This window comes from Vicugna pacos, chromosome 5 (genome assembly GCF_048564905.1).
Source record: "Vicugna pacos chromosome 5, VicPac4, whole genome shotgun sequence".
NCBI classification, from domain to species: domain Eukaryota; kingdom Metazoa; phylum Chordata; class Mammalia; order Artiodactyla; family Camelidae; genus Vicugna; species Vicugna pacos.
Window position 1 is genome coordinate 93,261,776 of NC_132991.1, and position 19,580 is coordinate 93,281,355.

The following is a 19,580-nucleotide window of genomic DNA, read 5'->3' on the forward strand; positions in this document are numbered from 1 at the left end:
GGCACCCTTAAAACAAGTCATGGCTGTGGGACTCCAGGGTGAGATTCGTTCTTTTAATGAATTCCCACACGTTTCTCCTCAGAACTGCGTCATTCCTCACCGCTCATGTTTCCCAGATCCACACCAGGAGGAGGCATTAAAGAAGTCTTGAATCTTTCCCAATCGAATAGGTGGAAGACACATCAATTTTTAAGTCTGAATTTGTTTATTGACACAATGAAATCTTTTCAAAGCTCATTGATCATGTGAATTTACTATTTTATAAATTATGTATTCATGCCCTCTTTTTTAAAGTTGTTTGGAGAAGGTTCCGATTATATTAAGGAGCCCAGTTATTTGTCTTACATGCTGAGAATATTCCCAACTTCTTGTTCTACTTTTAATTTTTTATGGGTTGTTTCAACATATGGATACCTGTGATTTTTAGTTTTGAAAAATCAACAAACATCTTCTTTGTGTATTCTGATTTTGGAATTATGCTTAGAAAGGCCAAAACATTCCCAGGTTTGCTTTATTTCCCCCACTAACATTTTCTTCTAGCTATTTAATTATTTTTCATTATTTTATGATTTCACTTAGAAAGAATCTTTCTATCTTTAATTCAGCTGGACTGTGACTCATCCGCTGAGATCAAGATCTAAACTAAGCAGTTATCCAGTTATCTCACCAGCCTTTTAAGTGATTCATCTTTTCAACAATTTTTGGAAATAGCATCCAGATAAGATGAGAAATTAACACACTTTTACTTGGGTGACCTGATAACTGTCCTCAAATATTTTGATGTCTCTGATGTGGACGGAGGATGAGACAGGTTCTGTGTGGCCCCCGGAGAGCAGAGGTTGGAACAGTGGACGGAAGCAAGTGTGATATTCACCAGGAGGCTTGGAAGAGCAACTTCATTGGCCAGGAGGCACAAAGAAATGGCCTGGAATTGAAATGGTCACCTTGGTAAGCGTCACCCCCAATCCAGAACCACCCTCCAGGTGCTCCCATAGCCCTCTGGGGAGATGGGTCTATCAGGAGGCTCCCACACCCTTCTAATCCTGAGAATCCCTGATTCCATCAATCTGGGGCAAATCAGGACTCAGAAAATCCCCTTTGTATAACTGGGCATTAGGTAGCGAGAAATTCAGGGCAGACGATGGCTGCACCAAGTCAAAACGGACAGACCTTTCCGGCGGGGCCACACAGCAGCAGCGACCGAATTAGCCTGGTGGGCCTCGCACATCCGGTTCACAGTGGGCACCCTTGACCCAGCTCGGCCCAGTGTGAGAACACGGCGGAGGAGAGAGTGGCCGGCACGCACTCTCTCGTGGAGGGACTGCCCTGTCTGGGAAACTATTTGCTGTTTATATTGGGCTAGAAATATTGCATCTTATTTGTATGTAGTTGTTTAGCGACAGAGAAAGACTAGGAAGTCTAAATTTAACAAATGCTAAATATATCACTGTTCCAATGAAAACTATGACAGATATTTTCCCACCTGGTAGAAAAGTGCAGAGAATAATGCCCCTGCAGTCCCACAGGAAAAGGAATGGCCCGATTTACCTCTTTGGAATGATTTCTAGGACGGAGCCTGGCATTGCTGCATTAATTCAATCTGGTCAGGGTTATCCCATCTATTTAAAGGGCATGACACTTGGTCCCTGAAAGTTCAAAAGATGTGGCAGAATGCCCTTAGTTGGTGTTCTCAGCAAAAGCCAAGTGGGTCTGGCCAATATTACTCTGAGAAGGGAAAGCTGCACCTTGTAAGGGCACGGCTCAGGGGCCAGTGCTCGAGAGGGAGCTCATGGGAGCTGACCAGCGCCTTCATGTGGCCGTGTTGCCCAAGAGACACTGTCTATGTCCAGGACCGGGAGCGAGGGAGGAAGTGTCTGGAACACTGAGATGGACAGCGCCACCAGCAAACCCTGATTCATGCAGTCCACACCGGGGACTTGGGGGGACGTGGATTTGTGGGGAGAGCAGGAGAGAGGAACTTGCTCTAGAAATGCCCCCTAACTCTTCATCGGTTATTTCATCTTCACCAGGCCTGACAAATGCTTCCATGACCCAGTCCTGGGGGTGGCCACGGAACGTCATAGTTAAGAATATGGACCTGGAAGAGTGGGTCTGAATCCTGGCCCACAGCTGACTCACCAGCTGTGTGATGTGGGCAGGCTCCTTGGCCTCTCTGGGCCTCTGCCTCCAATCCCTCATCTGTAAAATGGGCATGGTGATTGCTCCTGTCTCATAGGGTTGCTGTGAGGGTTAAATGACTCGTATTCCTCACATGCGCACACACTGCTATGCATGTATGTGTCTTCACATAAGTGTTTCATGTTGGCACTTATTCAAAATATGTACTGGAAACTGAACGAACAATGAAGGCAGTGCCCCTGCTCTCGGGAACCTGGGGTGTGTTCAGTCTTAACCAGAGCACTTGCGTCTGGAAGGGGTCAGAGATGCTGTCTTCCCAGGAAGGGAAAGCAGACCAGCCTTCATTTATGTCCTTCTAACTTTCTGAGGTAGATTCCCAGTGACTCAGAAATTAGTATAATCAATTTGTGTAACAGCCAAAAAAAACGAAGAAAGCAAAAAAGCAGGCATCCATATGTGCAATGGAATACTACTCGGCCATAAGCAAGAATGAAATAATGCCATTTGCAGCAACGTGGATGGATGTAGAAATTATGACAGTAAGTGAAAGAGAAAGATAAATATCACATGTTAATTCTTATATATGGAATCTAAAAAAAATGATACAAATGAACTTATTTACAAACCAGAAATAGACTCACAGACTCGGAAAACAAACTATGGTACCAAAGGGAAAAGAAGAGGGGGAAGGATAAATTGAGGGTTTGGGATTAACAGATATACTATACTACTATATACAAATTAGATGAACAACAAGGCCCTACTGTACAGCACAGGGAACTGCATTCAATATCTTGTGATGACCTACAATGGAAAAGAGTCTGAAAAAGAGTAAGTATGTGTGCATATGTCTACCTGAATTGCTATGCCGCATACCTGACACTAACACAGCTTCATAAATCAAGTTACTTCAATAAAAATAAAGGAATTTTAAAAAAAAGAGGTGTCAAACATGTGAGGACCGTCCCAGTGGCCTGCAGCCAGCTATCTCGACCCTCCTTTTGCTCCAGGCTCTTTGTCCTGGTCTCGGCTACGCTGTTGCAGGCACATTCCCACTTGGACCCAATTCCCATTTCGTTTCTGTCTCTCACCTTGTCTGGCTGCATCTGGACTTGGGCCTTTGCATCTGGCCCTTCCCCTGCCTCCCCACCCTGGTACCTCAGCTCCCCAGAGAGGACGGTGGCTGGAACTTCTTCTAGGCTTGCCAGATAAACACAGGACGCTTAGGAAACTCTGAATTTCCAATATCTGGGACATACTTCTGTAGTAGAAAGAACAAATCTGACTCCATATTGGATCTGCTCCTTTGGCGCTAACCCTGTGCTCTGTTTCCTGGGCTCAGTCACGCTGGTTCTGCGCCTTTTGTAAAGGAACGCTGCCTGGAGCCTGACACGCACGGGAGAGCCCAGTATCGAGCTCTGCGCTCACACAGAGGTGAACAGTTGCCGAACAGAGAGTAACACTTGTCTTGTTGGCGGTTCACAGGGACGCCATGACCTGACCCACACGGGCAGCTGCAAGAACGAAGGTTTCTGACACCAACAACCAACCACACCTCTCCCCTTTTCGGTAGAAAAGGAGCCTGAATTCTGACTTGGGGAAGGTGGTTCTCCAGGACATTAGTCCCCCATCTTCTCATTCTGCTGGCTTGCGGAATGAAGTCATTATTCCTTGCCCCAGCACCTCGTCTCCCAATTTATTGGCCTGTAGTGTGGTGAGCAGAGTGAGCCTGGACTGTGTAACACTTCTACAAAAACATTAGTCATGTTTATCAGAAATTCAAACAACTGGCATCCTATGCTTTTATTTGCTAAATCCGGCAGCTTCTTCCCTGCTCTGGGCTAATGTGGAGACTATACCAGCCCGAGACAACTCTGAGGACATGGCCCCCAGCCACCCAATTCCACGGGGGACCCCTTGTCCCTTTCCCAATGTCCAGAAAGAGTGCTGGCCCTGACTACACGGGCCTCCCCTCCGCCAAGGTGGGAGAGAGGGCAGCTTCACCTCCGGCAAACACTGCAGTGTCCCCAGGGAGTTCAGCTTCCAGCTCAGCAGAAAACCAGCCCTGGCTCTTGCCCAGGTAACTGACACAGGTTCTATTACGAATGAGTGAGTTTCAGGTGAACGGCTGAGCTCGAGGTGTCTGCGTGGCCCGCAATTCCCAGTACCCTCTTTGAGAGCGCAGGCTTTCTGGGTTTTCTTTTTCAGATGTTAAGCCAGGTTTTCATCTCACAGACAAGAATCCTCCTGCAAATTTAGGATGTTCCCACGGAGCTGCCAGGTGGGAATCCAGCCCGCAGGAGAGGAAGACCGGCCTGTGGAAACACTTGACCTTTGAGGCCCACAAAGCCCGACAGAAGTAGAGAGAAGAGACTCAACGAGGAAGCGTCTGAGCCGAGGCCCCGCTCTGGGACCACAGATTAGCTGTCGGGCAGTCATGGGACTGAGCGTGGAAGGAGGATGGGGCTGAACAGCCACCCACAGGGCTGGGACGCGGGCTAGAGGAGGCAGCTCGGCAGGTGTCGTGATTAACGTGGATCATAAATGGGGAGCAGGCGTGACACCGGTAATACCAGCTCAGAAACCAGCCTGGCACGAGGCCTGCTCCGTGCACGCTCCACCATGGCAGTTATCTTTGGACTAGTGCGTGCAACGCAGATCTGAAGCCAGACCCCGGGAAGCAGGCAAGATGGGGGAGCTGGATACGTTAGCGTCACATCAGTTTCCCAGACGCCCAGAGAGCGCGTGCTCACACAGTCCACTGCTGTGGGGCAAATGGCAAGTGGACGCGTTCCCGCAGGGGAAGAGCAAGGTGGGCCAGGGACGTGTGTGGACGTTCACAGGGGACTGGTGGGTTCCGAGTCATCCCGTTTTAATACCATGGTTCACAAGTTTTGTTTAAAAATGGGAAAAGCGAGGAGGCAAGGTCCTGCCAATTAAAGATAAACGAGGCCCTCGCTCATCAGATTAATATCCCAGTTCTTGTCGGAAACACTGGCAAGCGCTTCGGTGATTAGATGGGAGTCCCTGTCGAGTCAGGGCGTGGCTGGCGCGGGATGACGGGCCATGCCCTGTTGCTCTCTCGTTAAAGTGGCCCCCCTATAGAATTTCACATGGAAATTACCTGCCTTCTGCAGGATTGGGGCGCACCTCGGTGCCCGCATCTGGGATTTTTGAGTGTTCTCGAGTGTGTTAATGCATCAAGGGACCGTTAAAATGCCGAGGACACCAATGGCAGCAGAGAGGGACGGAATTCCGCTGGTGCCAGGTCTGTCGTCATCTGCAGCAGAAACCCGAGGCTTCACAGGAGGCAGGTCTCCTGGAGGCACCCCTCCATCCCGCCCAGCTCTGCTACCCGGGGCGGGTCCAAGGGACTGGGGCCGCTGTCTGGAGCGCATCCCCGTTCCCCATCCTTTAATCCAGAGTCAGGAAAAGCCCTTCTCCACCCGAGGAAATTTGATTCAGAAACCATCCTGGACCTGCTACAGCCGTGCGGTCTTGCCTCCGCGGCCCGCGGGAGCCGTCAGCGAGACAGCGCAGTGAGTGGGTCACGTGACCAAAGGTGCGCGCTGCTCCTTCCAGGACGGCCTCCCCGGGTGGCTCTCCCCTTGGTTTCTGCCATCTCCCCCACCCCGCCGCCCCTCCTGGGTGACTGTGCCATTCCTTATGGGCCCCCGAGCCCCTCCCACACTTGTGAGGGGGAACGGGTCTCGAGAGTCTTGTGGGGACTCTTGCTAATACCAGAACTGGCCCCAGGAGCAGGCTCTCTGACCCTCGCAGTACGCTCTTGGAATGTGTCCCTCCTATGTTCAGTGACCACAGCGCACTCTCTGCTGGCGACGTGATTGATGTGCGGCACGGGGAGGCATCACGACGGCCACGTCACGTGACGGAACACAGGTGGACAGTGAGTGCTGGCAGAGCACGAGTGCTGGCACTTCATCACCATGGCAACGGTAATAATGACAAAAAGTAATCGGGCTGCTTCTCATCACCCAGGGGGCAGGCAGAGAGAAAGGGAGACATGAATGCTGTGAATGTGCAATTAAAAGCGTGCTTACTAGAGCCGCCTTCTCGGGAACCCCCTTCTGTGGTCTCGGGGGAGACCTGGCCACGCGCTAGTTACAAGGGTTACCGGGGAGAGCGCTGATGAGGAGTTCAGCCAGCCGGGTCTCACTAAGGTGAGGGTGACGGGCAGTGGGAGGCAAGGGTCCCGGGTGCAGGCACTAGGCCGGTCTGGAACGAGGCTCCATGTTTCCCTGAACCTCCCTTGTCAACATGATAGTCCCTTTGTTTAAAAAAAAAAATCCCGCAGCCTTGTGACCCTGATTTGCATGTGCTGCTTCCTGCTTTCCCGTGAGACTTGGCCCTTCCCACCTTCTGAGAGCGCTGTCCTCACCGCCGCCCGAGCCGGCGCCTTGCCTCGCCGCACTCTGCTGCTTCACCGTCTTACTGTGTGGGGGTGCAGAACAAAACGCCACGGACTAGGAGGCTGGAGCAACAGAAACTCGTTTCCTCCAGTTCTGGAGGCCGGAAGTTCCAAGATCAAGGCGTTGACAGGTCGGGTGTTTGGCCAGGCCTCCCTTCCTGGCCTGCAGACAGCCGCCTTCTTGCCATGCCTTCACGTGGCATCTTCTGTATGCTGGGTGCAGAGTGATGCCTGGTGTGGCCTCCTCTTTGATAAGGACACTGGTCCCATCAGATTAGGGCCCCACCCTTATGACTTTATTTAACCTTAATCACCTCCTTAAAGGCCCTGTCTTCAAATTCAGTCTCATTGGAGATTAGGCTTCAACATATGAATTTTGGGGAAACAAAATTCAGTCCTTAACACCTGCTTGAGGTCAATGACCAAAAAGTGGTCCCTATTTTTTATATTTTGCATTTTGAGGTCTATGCCTTTTACAGGAATGTCATCTTCGCATCATCTGGGCAGGGTCCTTCTCTGTAACAGTCACTGATCCAGCTCTGTGTCTGGAACAACGCCAAGATCAGAGCAGGTTCTCAAAAATACTGGATAAAGAAATAGATCAACCCATCGTGTATAAATGGATTATGCGCCCGTGCAGGACACTTCCAACTCCTCCAAAGGCCCTGGATGTTTTACCTTTATTGGGAGCAGGCAGCCATGTGTTTGATTATGGGGTGACATGGTGAAAGCATCCTGGGGAATCAACACGGGAGCAATACGAACATGAAGTAGAGGGGAATAAATGAGGTGTCAAGTCCGTTGGAGACTCTTTAGCCAATCCAAATACGTAGACTCGAGGACCTAGACTAACAGTTACAGCAGTGAAGATGAGAAAGGGGGACGGGGAGGGCGTAGCTCAGTGGTCGAGCACATGCTTAGCATGCACAAGGTCCTGGGTTCCATCCCTAGTGCCTCCCTAAAAGAAAATATATAATAATAAATTTAATTATGCCCCCCCAAAAAATGTTTTAAAAGATGAGAAAGGGGGATACATTTGAGAGACATACAAGGAAATCTACTTGGAAGCAGTGTGAGAGACAGGCAGCGGCAAAGGAGAGCTCTGGGCCACTCAGCAGGTGAGCCTGAAGCCTAGAGGACGGCGACCCTGTGGAGGGGACACGGGGCCATTGGGGAGGGGCCTGGGGGCTGCTCTGCTGTCGGAGCCAGCCGACAATCGATCAGGTCCAGAAATCTGTGCTGCAGGACTGAGAAAAGAAAGACAAGACTAAAAGGAAGACAAGACTAAAAGGTGGGGGAGAGGGTCTTACTCTAGCCCGCAAGACGCTAGGTCAAGAGTGGACCTCGTGTTTATTTCCAGCAGTTAATTTATATGCTTTTAACCCATAGGCAACAGTATCGTAGGTAACGGATTGTTTTTATGATCTCTTAACAATGTGTACTAAAATCAGTAACTTGTGCATAGTTACATACATCATTATTGTTTATATTTCTCATCAATCAAGACTAACTGTTCCCCATGAGCTAACATTATTGATTACTGTATTGTTCCTCTAGGCTAAGATTTGTGTATTGGTGACTCAGGTAATTGTCGCTAAGATCACTAACTTATGTAACTTGTGTATAGGTAACTCAGGTGATTGTTACTAAGATCACTAACTTGTGTGACCTGTATCTCTCTTTCCAAAAGCCCCTGTTCTTAATAACTCAATGGCATCAAGATGTTTTTCCGACTCCAAATGCACCTGCTGTTTTTCTAACAAAGGGGTGGCGGGACAGAGATTGTCTTTGCTCAGTCAGCCTTAGAGCCTGACGCCCCGCACTCTGGGAGTTTAGGCCCAGTTTCTGTGCTCGGCAGCCCTCAGGTCATGAGTGGCCCCCCGCACTCTGCCACCCTTTTAGTCCTTCCTCTGATTCCAGCCATGACCACTGCGTGTAGACTTAGACCAGCAGTGTGCTGATAGCTGCATGCCTGCGTGGACATCGTGACCATGGCCACAGCCCTAGGAGCTGGGGTGGGACCACTCTTATTCTTTGCCCCATTTTGGAGAGGACTGTCTCAAGGTCTCAGTGTTCCTGAGCCAACTTGACCTGTAATTTCATCTAATGAGACTCTTCACCCCACTGGGGTGCCCTGGCCACCAAGCCATCACTGAGCTGATCACCCCGGTCAGCTGTGCCTCATTTAGTGCAGACAGACATGGCAACAAGCCCGTCTCCTCTGAGGAATATTCCGAGTCCCAGGCCATTTGCTCTCTGACGGTCCAGTTCAGTCGTCTGGGACCCTGGTTTTAATCAATGTGACCTCTAACCGGTATTGCTTGGCATTCATTTTGTCTCTTCTCATTCCGGAGAGATAATGTGCTCACTGAATGCTGGGACCTGCCCACCGACTGCGGATGCTGAGATCTGGGAATCCAAACAAAAATTCCACAGGGGATTATTTTGAAAATAGGCTGAAAAATAAGAGATCCCACTTTACGGAACTGCTGCCAGGCAGTTGCAAAAGCAATGAGCTTGCTGCCTCTTTGCTTCCAGTAATCTGTGGCTGGCCTCAGTTACACTAGACTCAAGCTAGACGCCAGATGCAGCTGCCACTGAAAATCTAGCTTGAATGTCATTTTTGCCTTCTCAGCGTTGTGGAGACAGCTTCACTCCAAAATATTCACCCATGAAATAAAACATATCTGCTAAACACATTCCTTAAATCTAGACGAGGGAGAGTCTTATGAGTGTATGTGGGTTTGGGCAGGATGCTAACAGCCTGGAAACGAGCATGGAAAAGGTCGACTCTGGGGAGGTCTGGCAGTCTCCGTGGTGACATCTCAAATGACCCTGGGGTCAGAGAAGGTTGCGCTTAAGCCCAGCAGAGCAGGCTGGCCTAGGCCCCTGGGAGCAGGTCAACAGGAGCCAAGGGCCCTGGAAAACCAGCCCGGGCACAGCCAGGGAGGGGACAGCTGCCAAAGAAGCCAGATCCCCTGACCTCTCCCATTCCTTTCCATGGGAATCTGCGTTTGTTTGGGAATCTGCTTCCTCACACCGTTTGAGCTCTGGCCGGCCTGCTAGACAGCCCCCGAGAGCCCCCGTGCAGACGTGGGCCGCTTCCACGGTCCTCTGCTTGGGAGTCACCGGCCATCCCAGCTGGTGGCCCCCCAGGGCCTCGTGGCATCTGCTCCTTCAAGCCCACCGCTGTGTCTGTGACGCCGGGGCCGAGGCGGGGCTGACAGCCGGCCCGCTTTCACGTCGGCTCGGCCCGGGGTGGGTGGTTAATGGAGCGCTTGTGCCGCAGGGTGGGGGCGGGGGGCTTGACATTTACACTGGTTGTTTTATTTAACGTCCGCAACGCAGTGACCTTGGTGTTACCAATTCTGTTTTACAGATGGGGAAACTGAGGTCAGAGAGTTTGAGCAACTTGCCCAAAGTCACCCAGGCCTCTCTTCAGTCTCCTCGGCCAGCCGGGGGCTGGTGACAGGCCCCCCATGGGGGACCCGGTAGCACACAGCTATTCTCTCTCGGCCGGTTTGCCCCCGAGATGTCCCCCCGCTGGAGGCGCGGAGCCCACCTCTCCCGTGTAGACAGACGTGAAGAGGTGAAGCAAACCTAAGTCTGTAATTAGAGTTTCCCAGAGCTCCTTTTGCCAAAGGCGTGTCGCCTCCCGCCGGCTCTCCTCAGCCCACGCCGCGAGCCTCTGACACCTCAGGCTGCAGCCTCCCTGACCTGCTCTGCGTTGCGGAAGGAGAAGCAGACAGCCTCCCTAAATCGGCGGTCACCCTGCTGGGCCAGCTCAGCACCGCCAAGTGCCGGTCTCTAAAGTGAAGTGCAGCTCCCACTTCAGACGGGAGGGACGACCTCCCTGGCTGGCTCCAGCACCCTGGTCTGGGGTCCTCACCCGGAGTCGGCCTGCTTTTCCTGCTGAAGACCAGATACTGAGACTTGGGACCATAAGGTCTCCGTAGCAACTACCCAGCCCGGCCACCGTAGCATGAGGGCGGCCGTAGACAGTATGAAAAGGAACCCGTGTGTTGGCTGGGGCTACAGTCAAATGAAAGCTTGAACGGGCCTGGGTGATCCACTCCCGAGTTTACTCCTGGCTGTTGGCTGCCAACCTCAGTGCCTTTCTGGTTGTTTGTTGGAACTTCAGCTCCTTCCGGCTGAAGTATCTCCATGACAGGGCAGCCGGCTTCCCCTTCGTGGCTGAGCCAAGAGAGCAAGGAACAAGCTTACATCCAAGGGGCAGAGGGGCTTAAACTTCACCTTTTGGAGGAAGAAGAATTTAAAGAATTTGTGGATGTACTTAAGAACTATCACATATACATGTATTCATTTTTCAACAAGCACATCTATTTGGAAGTGCATGGATTGAGAAACCAAGCAGACCTGCTCTGATTCCAAGTTTCCCTTCATGTTTGTCATAGGATCTTAAACAAGGCTAATATCTTCCCTACACTTCCATTTTTATCTGTAAAAAGAGAATGAGGATACCTCATTCCAAGAAACACTAGAGATTAGATGAAATTTTGCATGGGATACATGCTTAATACAATGTGTCTGCTCTTATGTGAGGCCACTGGGGTGCCTCCAGCCTCACCTCCCTGCACCATGCTGGGCACTGTGCACTCCAGCCATGCAGAATGGCTCTGTGCTCCCTCAGACGCTTCTTCTGCCTGCAGCGCCCTGCCCCCTTAATAATTATTCTTGCTGTTATTAATAATCAAAATTACTATCCTGTATAATCCCACAAAGAACTTTAAACATCAAAAGAGCTTGTATGTTCAATAGTACTAGCACAGAAAACCAAAACAAAAAAGGGCAAACTTCCTGTTTCCAGTTTCCTGCAGAGACAGGATTTGGTGGAGAATTGTTGTTCCCGGACATGTGTTCTCGGCTCTGGGGGGCTGAGCTGGTCACTGACCTCTCCTGACACTATTGGTTCTGGTTCTGCATCTGGAAAGGGATTGTTCTGAAGATGAAATCTATGGACACATGCAAATCTGCAGGAGATGCAGGTATAAAGGTACGTGAAGAAGTACACAGGGTAAAGAGGGTGACTCCTAAGCCACCCTGAGAAAGGGAATGAGAGTAAAAGATACTGGGTCTTACAAATAGAAGGCTACTGAATTCCTTTCGATATCTGTGTGATGACAAAGAAGAGAGGAGCTGATGCCAATTCCAGGGTGGGTTTTATCTGCACACCACCAAGCCATTCTCCAGCACCGGCTGGGGGTCCTACTGCTTAACTCAATTCTGACACTACCTGGGGATGACATCGGATCCCACAGGTTAAGAACTCAGTCACAAGACATACCACCCCCCAACTTCAGACACCAGTCTCAAGTCCAAGTTGTCAACTGTGCTTCTGACCCACTGGCTGTAGATTGGAGTTTCCCACCACACCCTCCTCGGGTTTGATTAACTTGTTAGAGCCGCTCACGGAACTCAGGGAAACATCTTATTTACCAGATTGCTGGTTTATTATAAAAGGATATAATTCAGGAAGAGCCAGCTGGTGGAGGTGCGGAGGACAAGGTATGAGGAAGCAGTGAGAAACTTCCGTGACCTCTCCTAGCGCCACTCTCCGGGAGGTTTCATTACACAGGCATGACTGATCAAGTCACTGGCTATTGGCAGTTGAACTCAACCTCCAGCCCCTCGCCCTTCCCAGAGAGCTGGAAGTTCCAGCCCTCTAACTGCAGGGTTGGCTCTCCTGGCAGTGAGCCCCACCATTAGTGGTGACCTAGGGGCTTTCCAAAAGTTACCTCATTAACATAACAAAAAGTTATAGGAGCTCTGTGGTCAGGTCTGGACAAAGACCAAATACATATTTCTTGCTGGAAGTCACAACATCACAGAGTCTTATCTTTAAGGAGTCCAACAGGAAAACAAATACGAGAATCTCCACTTGCAACTCACACCCTATTATAGCCTTAAAATTTCAACATGATTACGAAATTTCCATACAGCCTTTCCTCTCCAGACTAACAGCCTAAAAGTCAGGCATTAGGGACCCTTTTATGTGAACAGAGTTTCTTTTACTTGATTATAATTATTTCTATTATCATCTCATACCATGTTTCATTTTAAAGAATACGTATTTTTTGCCTAATGATTCACTTTTCTGCATACGTATTTGTGTGGTAATTTCCTTACTTACTCTTCCCCTCCCACGGTTTCTAGTGGTAAAATTCTACCAGTAATTTCACCACAGAGGAGCAGCCCTTTCCAGAAAGCTTCCTCCAGCACCTCTGTCCTGACAGAGTGACTCCCATCCACTATTTATATAATCAAACAAGCAATAGCTCCTCACGGACACCAGGCCCATGGACAGAAACATTACAAGGAAACACTGGCCACTGCAGGTTACTGCCTCCAGACGTCGCCCCTTCTCCATTGAGAAGATGACACCGGCCATCTCTGACTTCCAGAAACACCTTCATTCTAATGTGTGTCATGCCCTTGACTGGGAACTTGGGACATATCGACAGAGGGATTTGCTGTGGCTTTGCACAAAATCTCAGCAGCCTATTTTGCTCAGTGTAGTCTCATTTCTGTAAGGATTGGGCAGAGTGGAGGGAAAACCAGTAATCACATCATCGTGCAGCTGCCGCTACAGGGAAATTCCTGCACCACGAGCACCACTCACGCCCAGGCCTTGGAAGGCGCAGGGCTTCAGTGCCATTTGGACGCAACCAGAGGCCCCTTTGCTGGGAGCTGTGGATGCGTGAGGCCACAGAGTTTATCAGCAGTAGAGGCAGAGAACTCAGCCCCAAGCAGTGGCTCCAGACTGCCCCATCACGCAGCCACAGCGAGACCCAGGTGGGTGTCTTTCTGAAGGCACCCAGAGCACAGTCCCGCCCCGTGATTCTGCTCCGCACAGTCTCTCTAAGGTGGCCCTCTGTGCTCCCCAGCTGTGACTAACCCTTCCAAGCCGGCTCAGGCTGGGGAGGGCTGGGACGCAGAGCTCAGGGGTGGACAAGTTCCTGCTTTTTGGGGGGCACCAGGCTTTCACTTGGTCCAGAAAGGCTTGGAAAATGAGTGCCTTCGAAATACAGTGGTTAAGCATAATCCACAGCAGTGGTGGTGGGGAGGATGTGTGCTCCAGAATGGCACAAGGGAGTTTTTACATAATAGCAACCATATGTCCTAAAAGAATGGGAATGGTTTTCCCTTTTTTGCACAAGGGCCTTGGAAATGGCTTCAGGAAATTAGCTTCAACCCCTGATTAAGTTAAACTAAACGTGTCAGAAAGGCAGATGAAGTGAAAATGTGCCTTCGAGCGTCCTGTAGCTTCTGACATTCCTGCTCATTAACCACATTAAATTGAGAGACATATTGTACATAGACAAAGAAAACGTCAGAGCATCTTGGGTGAAATTAAATCCTTCAAAGATCAGGTTGTTCATTTTTCATAGAGGAGCTCTCTAGGTAGACCTGAAATTCAATCTCATGCTGACTGAATTATTTGAAAGAAAAGTACCCACAAAAAAGAATACGCATTGTTTACTGGCATTTGATCTTAATTTTCAGTACTGCGGGGTATGTTATTAAACCAATCTGCTCACCTTACAGAAGCGTCATGTGAAGGCTGGTTTCCAGCATCATTTTCAACACTCACTAATAAGAACTATAATTGTGTCTTTTAAAATCCCCTCCTCCTGAAACCTTGACCTTGAAATGAGTAACAATGACCGTGTTGACTTCAGAGCCCCGCCATCACGTGACTGCTACACACGCTTCCAATTTCCTGAGCATTTCTTTGTCAATTGGCATCAGATAACGGGCGCTTAAAGTGAAGCCATTTCCTCTCCATGTTCTTTCCTCATTACTCTGATGAGAATGGAGCGACGCCACTTGAACTTTACTTTATGATCAGGGTCGAGGAAATACTGGCATGCTCGTGGGACATCTTCCCTCTGTCCTTCCCTTCCAAACTGTAGACTCGGTGCTGAGCGATTCCTAAGAAGCTTTTTCACGGGACAGGAAAAATCTTTCTTCTCCAAGAGGACAAAAGCGGTTCTGAAGAGGCAGGGCCGTGACTCCAAGCACACTGTTGAAGAGTGACATCAGAATCTGATGGTTCTGGGGCGACTGGCAACCTGAGATTGCACAGACAGCCCTGAACCCTCAAGTCTCAAACTGGAGTGACAATTTGTTTTTTGAAGGCTCTGTGGGAATCTGAGCAGGCATCACATCAGCAGACACACCGTGTAGAAGGGACTTCCCTGGAGGCCGAATTAAGCTTTAAAGAGAGCCCTCCCTTAAAATGATGGCGCGAGACTTGTGTTTGGGGAGCTGCCAGTTTTGGTTGGGGGCAGGCAGGAGGTATCTTAGAGACGTGAGATGATTTAAGGAGTGCTGCTGACCTTCCTCAATCAGAAACTTGGACGCACGCTCTGTGAGTCTATGAAGGGGTCTGTTTCCATCTTTGCTGACTCTTACCTGGTGCAGCTCCAGTAGGGGACAGCCCCACCCCCAACCCTTCCACAGCCGCTCTGAAATCCAAGGATCTCCCTCCTCTGTCTGTGCTGATTCATCTGTTCCTCTGTTGCCATGAGACATATACTCCCTCTTTTGTGACATTAAACGTTGACTTTTTGAACTTCTCTGCTACCTCCTTGGGGTAAAAAATGAGTGCTTACATCCGAGGCGGGCGTAGGTTTAAACATGAGCACTGAGCTATCAGAACAGCCACAGCAAACAAAAACAAGCCTGACGCTCTTTCAGGACAAGTGATGGAGAGAAACTCGCTGGCAAATCAAAACCGACTGTTTTCCAACCCATTCCAAACTCATTCAGTTTCCACTTAATGACAATTTTATTTGTGAACGTAATGTAATCAGATATTTTCCCTCTGGTAATGACTTAAAATTTGAAGATAAGTATGTTCTGTTTTCATAATAATCAGTATTTTGACTGATATTTTAAGCAAAAATGTCACATTTCTCAACCCTTCCTCACTATCCAGGTAACTCTGAGATGATAGCATTCTTGGTAGCACAGATTTTCCCTTCCTCCTCTCCAATTATAATCTTTGATACTGTGTTTCAGACTTAAATAGTCATTTCTAAATTGGCATTAATTCTGTCTGGGTATTCTTGCTTCATATCCATGAAGGGAAAATTATGTCTTGGGTAGATCCCCTGAACAGCGCCCTCGGTAACTATTTGGTGCTGAGGATTATTCAGTTCACCTGTCCGTGGAAAAGGCGTTCCCAAGCTCATCTTTGCGTTGTCCCCTACTCTCACTATTGACTCACCACCGTGGCCTGGTAGAGTTTCTGATGTTTGAACAGTGATTTGTGGATTAGAGAGAAGTCACATGGATGGCCACTTTCTGTCTTGATTGCCAAGTGGTTGATTATTCTAATTTTGCACTGGAGGAAACCAAAGCTCAGTGAAAAGTGGTGTCTTGCCCAAGCCCATGCAGCTAAGTAAGACAGAATTAGAATGCACGGCTCTGTGTCAGTCTGGGCTCCTTCCAGGGGGCCACCCAGGACTCTGTATCTTGATGACATTTATGATGGGATGACCACTTATACCTTTGGAGCCCTCCCAGAGCCTGGCTGATGCTTGGTTAAGTGTTACTGAAGGACCATAAGAAAGAGTGAGAAGAAGACGGTGACATACATATGAGACTACCATCACCCTGTTAATTAAGACAGACACTGGAGACTCCCGGTGTCGGGGTTCTCAACAGGGATAATACTGGGCTTCCAGAACTTTCTTCCTCTCACCGTGAGAAAGATTGTCAAAAATATGCTCATGGGTCCTTAAGCTTATTCTAGTCAAATATGCAAGAACTTTGAACCCTGGCTATTAACAACTGACGTCCAAAGAATGACCTAAGCACCAGAAATCTAAGTACATTTTTCAATTTCTGTTTTCTCAAGAATAAGGAAGCAATGATTTATAATTGTCCAACAACATTCTTTTCTCCAAACTGAAAAGCCCTAAGTTTGTTTTTCACTCATAAAATGAAGACAAACATGGTTACACCATTTATTGTTTTCCAAACGCTTGACCATTCTGTTGGCCCCTCTGTGAGCTGGTTTTACAACAGCATTCTTGAATTTTGGAGACTAAAACATGGACATGGTTTCATAATGACTGCTAATAAACATGCCAAATACCGTAATCTACAACATTGTTTTCATGTTAATGTGTGGTGCTCCTTTACTCCTTCTTTCCATAACACTAGTCCATAACACTGACTCATACTTCGTTACTGGTCAGGATCTAACTCCAGATCTTTCTCAAGGGTATACATGTTGGATGTGTTCCTCTCTTGATTCTTGATTTCTCCTTTGGTGGGGCACACTCTCTCATGTCCTCATTGCATCACTTCCTGATTGCAGTAGCACAACCGCAGAGCAGCCTGGGCAAAGCCATTTCCTTTTCCTTTGGATATTTTTGTGCACGATGCTCCAGGTAGTACGTGCAAAGAGCTGCTATGACAACTGTGGTGAGCCCGGTATCCTCTGGAGACAAAGTGTGACTGTCAAGAGGGCTCAGGAATGTACCCTGGAGCTGGCACCTGCAGCAGAGGGGGCGTGGAGGTATGAGGCAGGGCTGGCTCATCCTGGTGCCCAGCTTGTCTCCTTTGCCAGGTCACTTCCTGGCAGAGCAGGAACTTCTGAAGAGTTCTGTGTAAGTGGAGGTCTCCTAGGCGTGGACAGGGTGAGATCTGCCATTCACTTCCTCCCTGGATTGTTTGGCTTTCCATATCCTGTAATTGTGAGCTGGCAAATTTAACATTCTGTATCTTGGATGGTGGGAGCAAAGAACCCTATCTGGCCCAGAAAGATCCCACACTAGTCCATGTTATGCTTTTCCATATTTGTTCATTCATTCAGTTGTTCCTCCAACACGCTTTTGGAACTCTTGCTGCATGTGAAGTGTTATGCGAGGCTCCAGGCATGCAAAGAATCCTGCCTTGAGGAGCTCGTGGTCGGCGTGCTCCCCAGCAAGCTCTTCTACACTATACAATGGAGCCAAGGCTAGAACCCCTCCCATAGGGTTGTTATGACAATTAAATCAATGTTTCTATGAAGAACCTAGCACAGTCACACTCAGGCAGAATCATCTGAAGTTCAGCAACCTGTCCCTACCCAGAATCACGTATCTTGATCTTTTATTATTGAAAACAGAACAAAAATAAAACTTTCTATCTATTTAATCTGGATTGACTCTTCCGCAAAAGATGGCATTTATCCCTGGTTGCCGTGATGATTAGATGAAGCTTTGAATTACAATGAGGTAGTGAAGATGCGAGTGTGTCTCTACAGACAGACCAGAGTTAACCCCACAGAGGTGGCGTGTCGGGGGACACAGGCCCTCCTGTGGGTACGAGGACTCCATCATTTCCTGTGTCTCTCTGGGTCCAGGTTAATCAGGTAGAGGGGTGCTGTTGTTACTGTTCCTGTTGTTTTGGTTTTGAATAATAAAAGACTCAGGTAAATGATGGAAGGTCAGCAAGGCTCCCTAAAATGCAGACACTTTCTTCCTGAACCCACATTTTGAAGTTAGCAGGCCTTACTCTGCTCATAAAGCCACGCTGAAAGCCATGTGCAGAAAGGAGAACTGTTAAAAAAGAGAATGTGGACACAGTTGTGAAACTTTCTCTCCACCATGGGGATCTGGGCATGAAAAAGAAAACTTGGGCCAGCTATGCATCCCGAGATCAGTCAGGACACATGGGACCTTCCACCTCCTGCCAGTGTGGGGCAGCCGGCGTGGCCAGAGGTGTCCCTGAGCATTTGGCCCTTGGCAGCTGTCAGTGGGCCGCTGTGAGATCAGATCCAAGGCCCAGGGCCGTTCTGGGAACAGGTGCCCATGCGGCACATGTTAAGTACGTTCTGTGAGGGACGTGTGATCCCAGTGACTAGGTGGTCTGAAAGATGGAATTAAACTCTGGGGCCCTCGGAAATCAAAACATCCATCCACGTGCTCCCTCATTCTTCCTCCCTCCCTCCCTCCTCTCTCTCCTTTTCCCCTTCCTCCCTCTTTTCCTTCCTTCTTTTCATGCTTCGTCTTCTTCTTTTTTTTTTTTTACATTCACTGGTTTATTCTTTTCATCCATTCACTGTAACATTCAGAGAAGATCCTTAAGCACTTACTATACTCATTGGGATATGAAAGACAATTTATTGTCTCTCCAGCTAGAATTGGGGAAGATATTACAGGATTGTATAAAAAAAAAACAAAAAGAAAGAAAAACCCATGTATGTGCTTGTGCGCACGTGTGCGCACACGCAAGAAGAAACTGCTTAGTTGGAAGGGAAGGGATATATTCAGCTCGGTTGAGAGCAAGGATCAAAGGTCTCATAACTTGAAGCTGATAATGAGATACTGAAATCAACACGAAAAGAAAAACACCTTAACGGCAGGTCGATGTCTGCATTCTTTGTAAAGTGAGAGATTCTCTCTCAAGCAGGTCGACTCTATTCTCATGTCATAGGTTTACCTGCCAAGTGGGGCATTTTCAGTGCAACATCTATTCATAGATAGACGTGCATATGACGTTTTGAAATAATTTGAACCATACTTTTTATATGCACACCTGTCACTAGTCTAGAAATGGCTGATAGCAGACCCGTGCAGAACTTAAGAGTAGACTTCTAGTGGTTCAGTATTTCCCCCAAATGCTCCAGAGAGTCTTGACCTTGAGGCTTTATTACAAATTCACGGAGTATAACCCACTGTTCTACATCACGGCCACTTTGCGACAAATAAGGGATGTTTCCAGGCATCCCCCCGCCCCCATCTCTTAACCTCAGCTCGTGGTCCCTGTAGATTTTTCATGCCAACCATGCTTGCCGCTGAAACCCATCAAAGGGGCGGGCACTGGCGGTGGGGCTGTCTGAGCCTCGGCGGACGGATCTAACCCACGAGCAACTGTGGCCACCCAGGGCAGAACAGCAGTCGAGGGGCTGACAGCATAAACGAACTCAGAATGGAGACCTGTGACAGCCCCTGGTGACAGCCCCTTTAATTAGTGACGTTCAATTCCCCCCCCC

General features: G+C 48.8%; 2 long non-coding RNA genes across 3 annotated transcripts; both read right to left on the reverse strand.

The window, feature by feature from the left end:
* Window positions 1–719: 719 nt before the first annotated feature.
* LOC140696506 (uncharacterized) lies at window positions 720–6,034 on the reverse strand. 2 transcript variants are annotated; one of them, XR_012072959.1, is made up of 3 exons: window positions 5,881–6,034; window positions 5,264–5,419; window positions 720–925 (listed from the first exon to the last, which is right to left on the reverse strand). It is a non-coding gene; the product is annotated as an uncharacterized lncRNA (long non-coding RNA). The 2 variants fall into 2 exon arrangements; XR_012072960.1 differs by lacking the exon at window positions 720–925 and adding an exon at window positions 3,946–4,454.
* A 10,515-nt stretch (window positions 6,035–16,549) lies between these two features.
* Window positions 16,550–19,438, reverse strand: LOC140696508 (uncharacterized). The gene is made up of 2 exons (XR_012072964.1): window positions 19,336–19,438; window positions 16,550–18,144 (listed from the first exon to the last, which is right to left on the reverse strand). It is a non-coding gene; the product is annotated as an uncharacterized lncRNA (long non-coding RNA).
* Window positions 19,439–19,580: the final 142 nt, after the last annotated feature.